At 35.4% G+C, this 12,935-nt stretch overlaps 1 pseudogene; it reads right to left on the minus strand.

Moving 5' to 3' along the window:
- Positions 1-1,940: 1,940 nt before the first annotated feature.
- On the minus strand, positions 1,941-11,081 carry LOC124101436 (dnaJ homolog subfamily B member 4-like; annotated as a pseudogene).
- Between the last annotated feature and the right edge of the window lie 1,854 nt (positions 11,082-12,935).

A 12,935-nucleotide genomic window follows, 5' to 3' on the forward strand; every position in this document is an offset into this window, starting at 1 on the left:
ACCCAGCTGTGACTTTTTTTTCAACATGCACATATATGATTACTTTGTTATGTAATAATGCCACTAATACATCATTTCTTGACATGAATAGTAAAAGCTTTCTTATTCAACATGATCTGGTTCATTAGCTGATTTATTAGAGGAATCAAATACTAGTAATGTACATAACTCAAACATTTTATTTTAATTTAAAATATTTAAATATAGGCTTATTCACCAATCTTTGGATGTAAGGCTAAGACCTTTTCTATGTAGATGTCTCCATGTACTTTAACATAATATAGAATAGAAAAATAAAGATCCTGTAATTCTTAAGCTCCTTACAACTTAAAAACCCTTGCAGATTTTTAGTGGTCATTTTTTTTCAGTCTTTTATAATTACGTTATCCATGCCTAATTTGACACCTATCAGTTTACTTTTACTGATGCTTTTTAGAACCTGAATGTTGTCTGAAGCCTTGATAGTCTGAGTACCCTGTAAAGAAAAGAGGTTTATTTAGTTCACAGTTTTTGAGGTCTAAGAGTATAGCACCAGAAACTATTTGGCTCTGCTCAGTTGTATTTGTTATTTTTTATTTTGAGGATTACCAGGGATAGAACTTAGGGGCACTCAACCACTGAGCCACATCCCCAGCCCTATTTTGTATTTTATTTAGAGACAGGGTCTCACTGAGTTGCTTAATGCCTTGTTTTTGCTGAGGCTGGCTTTGAACTCTCGATCCTCCTGCCTCAGACTCCCAAACCACTAGAATTACAAGCATGTGCCACCACACCCAGCTGAATTATTTACTTTGAGAAAGGGTCACACTAAATTATAGAGCCTGGCTTGGAACTTTTAATCCTCCTAAATCACTGGGATTACAGGCATGGGCCACTGCATTCCACTAAATTTCCACAATTTTTAAATTGATAATATTAAACAAATAAAAACTGAATAATTTTTTTGGTCTACAAATGAGAAGGACGATAATCTTTTTCTGGAGGTAACATTTTGCTTAGGTGGAGTTCACAACATTATCAAAATCAATTGCAGGGGCTGGAGTTTTGGGTGAATGGTAGAGCACTTGCCTAGCACATGTGAGGCACTGGATTCGATCCTCAGCACTATATAAAAAATAAATAAAAGTACTGTGTTCATCTACATTTCTTAAAAATCAATTGCAAGCTTGGTCTGGTGGCACATGCCTGTAATCCCAGCAGCTCCAGAGGTCGAGGCAGCAGGATTGTGAGTTCAAAGCCAGCCTCAGCAAAAGCGAGGCACTACACAACTCAGTGAGACCCTGTCTCTAAATAAAATACAAAATAGGGCTGGGGGTGTGGTTCAGTGGTCCAGTACCCCTGAGTTCAATCCCTGGTACCAAAAAAAAAAAATCAATTACAATATTCATCTGATAATTCTGATCTATAATAAGATTTTATGTATGTCATCTTTGAAAATGTCTTTCTAGGCCAGGCAAGGTGTCACACATCTGTAATCCCAGTGACTTGGTAGGCTGAGGCAGGAGGATCACAAGTTCAAGACAAGCCTGGGAAACTTAGTGAGACTTTCCCCAAATAAAAATTTTAACTAAGGAGGGGTAGGGGTGGGGTCTCAGGAGTTGGTAGGGGATAATAGGGAGAAGGAACTCAGAATGGATATAGCCATGCCCAGTGGTATTGTGGCTTAGTGAAAGAGTACTTGCTCAAGTATGGGCAAGTGCCTGGGTTCAAGTCCCTAGCACCCAAGACTTAAAAGGAAACAAACAATCATCAGTTTTCTGAGAGTTTTGTCAGAAATGGAAGCAGAATATGTTTCTGGGTTTTGTTTTATTGTATGATGTTGGAAATTAAACACAAGGCCTTACACACAAAAGTAAGCACTCTGTCACTGAGCTAAAACTCCCAGCCCCAGCAATAATTAAGTTTATGAGAACAAATGAAAACTAAAATTGACACATTAGTTTAATAATGCATTAATAATTTAATAACACATGATAGATTCAAATATTTTCTGCAAAGTACTTCACACAATTAATAAACATACAGTTTTTTAAAATTATACTTTTTTGTATTTGCTTCTTTAAATCTTTATGTATTCTTTTAAATTGTACATGACAGTAGAATGTATTTTGACACATCATACATACAGGGAATATAACTTCCCATTTTTGTGGTTCTACATGATATGGAGTTACACTGGTTGTATATTCATATATGAACACAGGAAAGCTATGTCCAATTCATTTTATCCTCTTTCCCATCCCCAAATTACATTTTCATAAGCCTTGCAAAGCTTTTTTCTGCTTCACATAATCTTATTTTGTTTTGTGTTTGTTTGTTTTGCCTTTTTTTTTTTTTTTTTTTTTGGTGGTGAGGATCAAACCCACAGTCTGTAATCCCAGCTTTACATATATTTACATATATTTTTGCCACTCAGTTGTTTGGGGGTTTTGTTTTTGGTTTTGATGGTACCAGGGATTGAATCCAGGGGAGCTCTCCCACTGAGCTACATTGCCAGTCTTTTATATTTTCACATTTCTTATTTTGAGACAGGGTCTTGCTAAGTTGCCCAGGCTGGACTTGAATTTATGATCCTACTGCCTCAGCTTTCTGAGTAACTGGATTACAGCATGGGTCACCATGCCCAGCTGACATCATCAAATTATAACACATTTTAGCAAGTTCCAGCTTTTACTGAATTCGTGTTTTCTCAACTTCCTTGGAAACATTTTCACGTGTAATTATATCGTGTAGACTATTCATAGAGGGTAATTCTTCAGTCAAATAAAATTCAACACTGACTTGTATAATAATAAGAGAGAGAATTCATGAAAAAATTAAACTCCTCCCCATCCCAGATTTCATAGAAGGCTCTAGAATGGCACCAGAGTTCTTCCTTTATATAAGGTAAAGGAATAGCAGCAATTTTGTCTAATCTCAAAAGAAAAGATGACCCCAACTGACATCTCAGACACAGAGAAATCTTGTTTCATCACTAAAATTATATCCACAAAAGCATGGAGACTATTTGGATGAGCCCTGTACATAGACAAAAATTTATACGATTTCTTTTCTAAAGGAACAAGCTGAAATAAACTATACCTGCTTTTTGAGGGGGCTACCAGGGATTGAATTTAGGGTCACTCGACCGCTGAGCCACATCCCTAGCCCTATTTTGTATTTTATTTAGAGACAGAGTCTCACTGAGTTGCTTAGTGCCTCGCTTTTGCTGAGGCTGGCTTTGAACTCACAATCCTCCTGCCTCAGCCTCCAGAGCAGCTGGGATTATAGGTGTGCACTACCACTCCCTAGCAAAGCACCTACTTTTGAGATATAATCCAAAATCTCCATCTAGCAATACAGATAAAAGCAAAAAAAAATGTTTGTCTGGAGGGAGGGGCTGAACTAATTAACAATGCAGAATGTGAATAAAGACAGAGAGTATGGTAGAAAAATCCTACAAGTGGAAAATCAATTCCCATCTTTATGAATGTGAATAGATCCAGCAACTAAGGTGGGGTAGGGGTGGGGTCTCAGGGGTTGGTAGGGGATAATTGGGAGAAGGAACTCAGAATGGATATAGCCATGCCCAGTAGTCAGGGGACCACGAGGAGTTCTCTGGCACAGACCAAGGCCTTCTCCCAACCCAAATACATTTAAATATATACACAAGACCTATGGCCCCTTTCTTCCTCAAACAATTCAATACAGTATAAGGTAGAACTCTAAGGCTCCCAGTACAGCCTCTGTTCTTCCTCCACAAACACTAAACCTTGACCCCTACCTCAGACCATACACAAAATCTATTCCAGATGTTTATAAAAGGTAAAATAATAAAGTTTCAGCATAAGAGAATATATTCATTACCTTAGGGTAGGCAAAGATTTTTAAACAGGGCAGAAAATTTATTAACCAAAAAGATACATTGAACTGTATTAAAGTTAACAATTTGTTCATTGAAAGACACAATACAGAAAATAAAAAGATGGGTTCTGGAGTTATAGCTCAGTGGTAGAGCACTTGCCTCACACATGTGAGGCACTGGGTTCAATCCTCAGCACCACATAAAAATAAATAAATAAAGATGTCGTGTTCATCTTAAAAAAAAATAATAAAAACGAAAAAGGTAAACCATAGTGTGGAAAATGTATTTTCAACAGATTTTTTTTTCTAGCAAAAGAATCATATCTAGAATATACAAAGAGTTCCTACAAATATATAGGGAAATACAGAAAAGTAAATGGAAAAATGGGCCAAGGACTTGATTGGACAAGTCACAAAAGAAGTATTAGAACACTGGGGTGCCACAAGGAATCAAACACATGGTTGTAAGGAGCATTACTTCCAACAAGTAAAGGCAAACTTTAATTTTTTTTTTTTGTACTTGTAGATGGACAGCATAGCTTTATTTTAATTGTTTATTTTTAGGTGGTGCTACAGATTGAACCCAGTGCCTCACACATGCTAGGTAAGTGCTCTACCATTGAGCTTCAGCCCCAGCCCCCAAACTTTACTTCTGCAGAAGGATGTGCTACTGAATAAAGTCTGGCAAGCAAGGCAGACTTCGGCAGGAAGTCCACATGCTTTCATCCCTAAGGCAGCACTGTCCCTTGCTTTGATAGGAGGAGCTTTGGGTTACAATCTATGTGAGGGGCTAATTTTAAAATTGGGGAGGGCAAAGAGAAGGGGAATAGTTAAAAATGGCTATAATTGGATCTCAAAATGGCTATGATTGGATCTTATATTCCAATTAAGGCTCAATTCTTATTCTGAAAATGGACCACTGAACTTTCTATTTCTCAGAAGTTGTCCCTTTTTCTTGTTATACCTTTCTATCTTATTTTCACTTTTGTTCTTGTATCCTTTGATACTGTCATCCATCCTAGACATTAACTTTTTGAGGTGGAAATCACTCATGATAATGAGTTCTCCCCTTTTTAGCAGTTCAGATAGTCATTCTGGTCATTAGAAGCACTTAGTAAGGTCTTTCCAGCTCGGCTGAAGCTTGTCTTCTTTCCAAGACTTGATTAAATCCAAGCTGGAAGTGATGAATTGTGAATTCCAGAGAAGTCTGAGCAGCAGCTCATAGTAATCATACTAGAAACAACAACAACAAAACAGAGACACAGATCAAGTCCACCTATGCAGGAAGTTAGAAAGAGTGTGTAGGTCTCAAATTGACTCAGAACAAACTTGTGACTTTGGCAGAGCTTTTGTGATATTTATCAGGCACTTCTGTGTTTAAAAAACCCTTCCTTTAGAACCTCCCAGTTTTACTAACTTTCAGGAGGACTGAAACAAATGTTATCTAAATTAACGATAAAAGAATCATTGTATTATCTATCAAATGTCCATGTATAGCTGTGTTTGGGTTATACTCTCCTGCCAGGTATCTAAGAGAGAGTTGGTAAAAAATAACCTTTTATCCTATATACTGTTAGAGTCAGCCGATATTTGTCAGGGATCACCCCTAAGGACTTATGAGAAGCCTTTTGGCTCCTTTAGCTTTTCCTCTTCCAAATGTGCCATCTGTCAGGGCAGGTCAGGGTCTTTTTGACCACATGTGGCTTTCCTTGAAAACATCAGGCACATTTCCCTCTTCGATGACACTCCACTTTGAAGAATGTGCACTAGTTGACTTCCTGTTCTCTAGGATCCTCTTGATCCCCTAGAGAGGGGATTAGGAGGTCAGGTGACTCACTAGAGTTGCAGGGCCCTTATAGGGGACCCATTTTTCCCTGCATCCTAGCTGACCTTAGAGGGCAAGGGCCAAAATATTGGCTACTTTTTCCTTGGCCCTTTTACTTCCTTGATTTTGGTCTATAAATTTTGGGTTTTAAACATCTAGCAGGTAGGTCAGTTTTACCAGTCTTGAAGTAGGAGTAGCTAGGTTTTAACTTTAATGTCTATAATTAATTGGGGTCAGTATTAGTACTGGGAAGTCAGCATTATCTGTCCTATAGGTGATGGCCTATTGTCTCAAATTAATTCAGATTATCCTATTAGAAGCAATGCAGCGGGCTGGGGATGTGGCTTAAATGGTAGCGCACTTACCTGGCATGCGGGAGGCACTGGGTTCAATCCTCAACACCACATAAAGATAAAATGAAGATATTGTGTCCACCTAAAATTAAAAAATAAATACTAAAAAAAAAAAAAGAAGCAATGCTGCAAAACACTAACAGGCAACAGTTATAAAGTTTTACAAGGAATATACAAAACAAAATTACATGCAAAAACATTTCAGTTTGTATAATAGCTATGAACCAAGAAACATCATTTCTATAATAACACTAAAATATATATTTTTATTTTAAATGCAAATATATTTTTAAAATGAAATCTATACATATAAAAAAGTAAAATGCTTATATGTGTAGCAAGTAGTAGCAACATTGATCATAAGCAGCAGTTTGTGTTTATGTTTCCTATATTTTGGTTTAACACCATAGTAATAGTTTATTCTTTTTAGGGAAATTATATAAAGTATATATAGCATATATGAGTAAGTTATAGAAAACTGTGTAATTGGAAATTAATTCCGTAACAGTGTTTCATTTCCTCTAAAAACACATTTCTTATTAAACAAATTATTTTAAACTAGTGGACAACAAAATGAGCGTATAATTTATTAAGCCAAAGATATATAGTTAACATGATAAAATTACATATGGCATTTAAAAACAGTCTATTTCTAAAATATCAGTAATTCAGGCAATTAGGATTTCCACAGGAGACAAATTGCCATTTATTTTATTTTTATGAAGGAAAGGTCTGCTCTTAAGAACAGTACAACTGGGGGCTGGGGTGGTGGCTCAGTGGTAGAGCACTTGCCGAGCATGTGTGAAGCACTGGGTTCAATTCTCAGCACCACATATAAACAAAGAAAAATAAACTTCTATCAACAACTAATAAATAAATAAATAAATAGAGAAAATGATACCGTAAACTTCAAAAATCAAAATGGTGAAACATATTCATGAATATGTTCTTTACTGGTTAGTATTAGCCCTTAAACAGTATTTCAGGGTGATTTAAATCTAATAACCACATTTCCAAACAACTTCGGCTTTTATTCTCTTCTAGAAATACATTTTGAATGTATAGTTAAGAATTGAGGGCTGAGACCATAGCTCAGTGGTATAGCACTTGCCTCCCATGTATGAGGCACTGAGTTCAATTCTCAGCACCACATAAAAATAAATAAAAAACATTTTAAAAAGTTGTATCTATGTACAAAAAATATAAAATTTTTTAAAAAGAATTGAAATTTCCATTATAAACAGGAACCTAGTAATACTTATTATCTAAAGATATAAGAAATAAAGTAATTGGATTGTCTAGTACTTTATTTAAAAATATATCTGCTGACTTCACAAAACCAACTGTATTAGTCAGGGTTCTCTAGAGGAAAAGAATCAACAGAAAGTATTATTATAAAAGGCAGACTTATTAAGTTGTCTTACTCGACCAGAAGCTAGATAGTCCACGATGGCCTTCTGCAGGCTGGAGAGCTGGAAGGACCAGTAGCTGCACAGTCCAAGAAGCTAAAGCCCCAGAACAAGAGGGATCAATGATGCTACCCTAGTCTAAGACCAAAGGCTACTGGAGAATTGAAGCAAGGGTCTGATATCCTCAGATGACTGCAGCCATCAAGAACCCATTCAAGAAGAATTGAGCTTGCATCTGCTGCTGCACCCTTGTTCTTCCAACTTTTATTCCATCCAAGCCATCATCCTATTGGTCGGTGCTGCCTACACATAGGGAGTGTCTCCACTTCAGTTGGATATCCCACATGTTAAACATTCCTAGACACACCCTCATTGACACACCTGTAATTCTCTTAATCTTTGGCATCTCCTAATCAAATCACTTGACAATTCAAATTAACCATTACACCAACTTTCATGTATAAGCAAAATACTAAAATTTCTGATTTGGGAGAAATAAAATACAGTGAGAAGTTTTTCCTTCATCTCTAACTGTAAAAATCCCTTTTGCCTATTTATTTGAACCATCTCTATTCATGCAATTTAATGAGCCCTCAGAAGAATTTACACATTTTTTTTTTACAGAATTCACATCTACATCAGTAAACTGCCAGTCCTTTTATATTTTCAGTGCCTTATCAAAATATGGGTAATAAAATTCTTCATTCTATGAGGCAGGAAGATGTTTTCTAAGAACTTTTTTGGATGATGAAGATATAGTATCTAGGAAGGACATCTCAAATTCCATTAGAAGGTCACCACATTGATTAGGACTTTTTGCAAATGGCAGACCATATCCAATAATTCTTTTTCTCATGCCAGATTTTACAATATCATTTATTGTCATAGGTATGTTTCTTCCATTCAGTGTAGGCACATTAATTGAACAGCCACACAATGTCTCCCATAAACTAATTTTAGCATTATAAATTATATTTGATTTATCTCTTTTAAATTTGGGGTGATTTTTGTCTTTAATAATAAAAACAGTGTCTGCCAGAATATTATTTGGTGTTTCATCTCCTTCCCTTGGAAAAGTAAATTTTGGTGCCTTCTTTCAACCCTTTTTTAATTTCAATGGTGAGAATTTTGTCCTCAAATCTATAATTCCTTCCAACAGGGTTTAACCTTTTCTAAGAACTGTTTGGTACAACCATTGTATATTTCTTCAAGTGATACTCTAAATTCATGAATAACTGAAGGGTATTGTTTGAGATGGGATGGCCCCACAGAATTCTTGTTTCTTTTTTTTTTAATATTTATTTTTTTATTATCGGCAGACACAACATCTTTGTATGTGGTGCTGAGGATCGAACCCGGGCCACACGCATGCCAGGCGAGCGCGCTACCACTTGAGCCACATCCCCAAGCCCCCCTGTTTCTTGAATATCCATTCATGCTGAATCCCAAGGCACTAAAAAGATCTCCATCTATTTCCATTTTTTCAGAATATCTACCACCACATATCTGTCTTCCAAAGAAGATTTCAAAGGGGTTGGAACCTCTCAAAAATGCTGCAAATGTGGCATGAGTATCACCTCAAAAGGTGTACTGGAAGGTACCTCCTGCTCCTCCTTTTGACCCTTCTTCCCCAAACTGATCATATATTTCCCTCTTTTTAGGATTGCTCAAAATTTCATAAGCTTCTGTGACCTCTTTAAATTTTTGCTCTGCTTGAGGAGATTTGTTCTTGTCCAGATGAGATTTGAGGGCTTATTTTTGGTAAGCCTTTTTAATATCTTCATCTGAAGCTCCTTTTTTAATTCCCAAAATGCAATAATAGTCTTTCCCCATTTTGAATGCCTTGATATGAACTTAGATTTCCCAAAGGGCATACACTTGATTCTAGATTCTCTGGGACCAAATCTAGAGTCTTTTCCACAACACTGGGCTGTCTCCAGTTTCAGACACTGATCAAACTGCTATTCCCCAAAAAACACACAGAAAAGAGGAACCAAGCTATAACTTTTGCTGAGGCTGGCTTTGAATTGTGATCCTCCTGTCTCAGTCTCCCGGCCACTGGGATTACAGGTGTGTGCCACCACACCCAGTCAGACTATATCTTTAATATCTATTTTGCTGCCACAAAGACCCATAAATTTATCAACTCAATCACATATAAGATCCATTGTAAATTTTACTTCCTTTTAAAATTCTTGGGCTGGAGTTGTGGCTCAGTGGTAGAGCACTTGCCTGGCATGTGTGAAGCCCGGGGTTAAATCCTCAGTACCATATACAAGTAAATAAATAAAAGATCCATTAATAACCAAAAAAATTTTTTAAAAAACAAAACTCTTGTCAACTTTAAATACCTTTTATAATTTATCCAAATCCTTACTTAGTTTTGTATTATATCTCTTATTTATTTTTGAGCTCACAGTAGTTTTTTTTGTGTGTGGAAAATGTGTTTTATTTTTTACTTTTATGTTGTTCTTTTTAGATATTCGTGAAAATAAACTGTATTTTAAAAAAGATTTTTAGTTGAAGATGAACACAATACCTTTGTTTTTATTTTTATGTGGTACTGGGGATTGAGCCCAGTTCCTCACACATGCTATGCAAGTGCTGTACCGCTGAGCTACAATCCAGTGCCTGTAAACTGTATTATATTTTTTTAGTTGTAGATAGACACGATGCCTTTTTATTTTATTTATTTGTTTTTATGTGGTGCTAAGAATCACACCAAGTGCCTCACACGTGCTAGGCAAGGGCTTTACCATTGAGCCACAATCCCAACCCAGTAAACTGTATTTTGACTATATATATATATAAAATATATATATATATGGAGTATAACTTATTCTAATTAGATTCTATTCTTGTGGTTGAACATGATGTGGAGTTACACTGCTCGTGCATTCATATATGAACAGAGGAAAGTTATGTCTGATTGAGATCACAATAATCTTTACAACAAAAATTTATCTTTTGAACCTAACTATAAATGTGCTTAATTTTGGCCTACTTGGGAGCCACCCTAACATAAAATAAGGTCAGAGGCAGAGTCTTATTTCAGGTGAGTCGGGGTTCTTAACAAATCTTATGTAAAATGCTTTATTTCTGAAGCCATAAGTTGCCTCTTTCTTAAATATCATTTTTACAAAGTTCTCATGTATTACTTCCCAAATCTATCTAAATATCAGTTAACATAATACAACATTACATCTGAAACATGAATAAAACAAAAAAGCCAAGAGAGCTCTTAACTTAAACAAATCAGACTCTCTTATTACCTTCCAAAAACACATTTAAATTCCCGTCCTAGTGTAAAAAGTAACACAAAATTACTACGTATATAACTTATAATTTATTGATAACAGGTTACCTTTATCCAGCTACAAAACATTGAATGACATAAATACCAACCAAATTGGTTATTTCTATGTAAGTCTGAGATTATTGCTATAGACAATTTTATTTTGGAGAACACCAATTTGATAAAATGCTCTCCTTAGCTTTACATTTTAAAATGCTTGTATACTTGAAGAACATGAATGCATCTAATATATGGAGAAACCAGTAATGGTTAGGATCACAATTACACAGATGTCCTTATTAATTAAGTTTAGCTTTTACATTAAAACTTAGATAAGGACTAGGGTTGTGGCTCAGTGGTAGAGCACTTGCCTAGCACATGTAAGATATTGGGTTTGAACCCCAGCATCACATTAAAAAAATTATATATATATATATAGATATAGATATAGATATATAGATATATATATAGATAGATATAGATATATAGATATATAGATATATAGATATAGATATAGATTTATATAGATATATAGATATTAAAAAAGATGAGCATGTATTAAAAAAACAGACAAGACTCAAACAGTTCTCAGATGTATACAAAACAATTGTTTATTTGACCAGTTACAAAGTAATCATTTAAAAGACTTTGAAACAGATACAAACTCTAAATCCTTTGAGACTTACTTTTAAAGTAATAAAACCTAATAGACACAAGAAGTTGTCTTGATAAATAATAGCAGATCAATGTTTTAAGGGGTCCTTGTTGTTTCTAAACATATAGAATTCACCTATTAAAGGTTAACCTTAGGGAAAAACACTTAAATAACTTTGTGCTGATTATAGTCAACTTAATCACACATATGGACTTTTTGAGAGTTACTTCCACAAGCCTTGTGCAACTTACTTAGACATTCTACAACTTGTTTACCACATGAAATACTTTCTCACCCAGAAACATTTCTTTTTCCTTCTAACTTTTCATACTAAAATATATTTCCATACCTATAACTTTTTTTATATCTCTCTTTTTCCAGTGCTGACTCTTTCCTAAATTTACATTCTGAAACAATCCTTATAAAATTTCTAAATTTAGACAAATCCCTTTTTTTTTAAAGAGAGAGAGACAGAGAGAGAACTTTTTAATATTTATTTTTTAGTTATCAGCGGACACAACATCTTTGTTTGTATGTGGTGCTGAGGATCGAACCCGGGCCGCACGCATGCCAGGCCAGCGCACTACCGCTTGAGCCACATCCCCAGCCCGACAAATCACTTTTTAATAAGCTTTTTACAGTACTTTAATTGAAACATAGCTGAAACCTTTTGTACTTTTTGCATATAGAATTACACCTGTTAGAATTTTAACTCTTATTAATATTGCTTTTAGGTTAAAACTCTAAAACAAGCAATCTTAAACTTTTTCTTTTATTTATAAATTTATAAATAAAATTTAACATTTAACAGACCCAAATATGTTACCTTATGGAATTCCAGAAGCCAAGAATACTTGAGTTTATACATAGTTGATGTTTTAGTATATGAATTTTGCAAATTAATCAGATGTCTCTTCTTTTTTTCTTCTTTTCTTTTTCTTTTTTTTTTTTTTTTTGGTACTAGGGATTGAACTCAGGAGCACTTGACCACTGAGCCACATCCCCAACCCTATTTTGAATTTTATTTAGCGACAGGGTCTCAACGAGTTGCTAAGCACCTTGCTGTTGCTGAGGCTGGTTTTGAACGTGTGATCCTCTTGCCTTAGCTTCCCAAGCTGCTGGGATTACAGGCATGCGACACCACTCCTGGCTCAGATGTCTCTTCTAACACATTTCTGAAGATTAATTCTATTTATGTTAAAAACTAAGGGGGCTGGGGATATAGCTCAGTTGGTAGAGCACTTGCCTCGCTTGCACAAGGCCCTGGATTCAATCCCCAGCACCACATACACATACACACACACACACAAAAACTAATTTACCAGGGCTTGGGTTGTAGCTCAGTGGTAGAGCACTTGCCTAGCACATTCAGGGCCTTGGGTTCGATCCTCAGCACCACATAAAAATAAATAAATTAAATAAAGGTATTGTGTCCAACTACACCTAAAAAATAAATATTTTTAAAAACCCAATTTACCCATTTCTATCTTAGGTTACCCATGAAAACCAAGCTATCAAACAAGCCTAGTTAATAATTTAACTAGATTTATTCCTG

This window comes from Marmota monax, unplaced genomic scaffold, assembly GCF_021218885.2.
Source record: "Marmota monax isolate L192 unplaced genomic scaffold, Marmota_monax_Labrador192_F-V1.1 WCK01_AAM20220418_F8-fsc00069, whole genome shotgun sequence".
Classification (NCBI taxonomy): Eukaryota; Metazoa; Chordata; class Mammalia; order Rodentia; family Sciuridae; genus Marmota; species Marmota monax.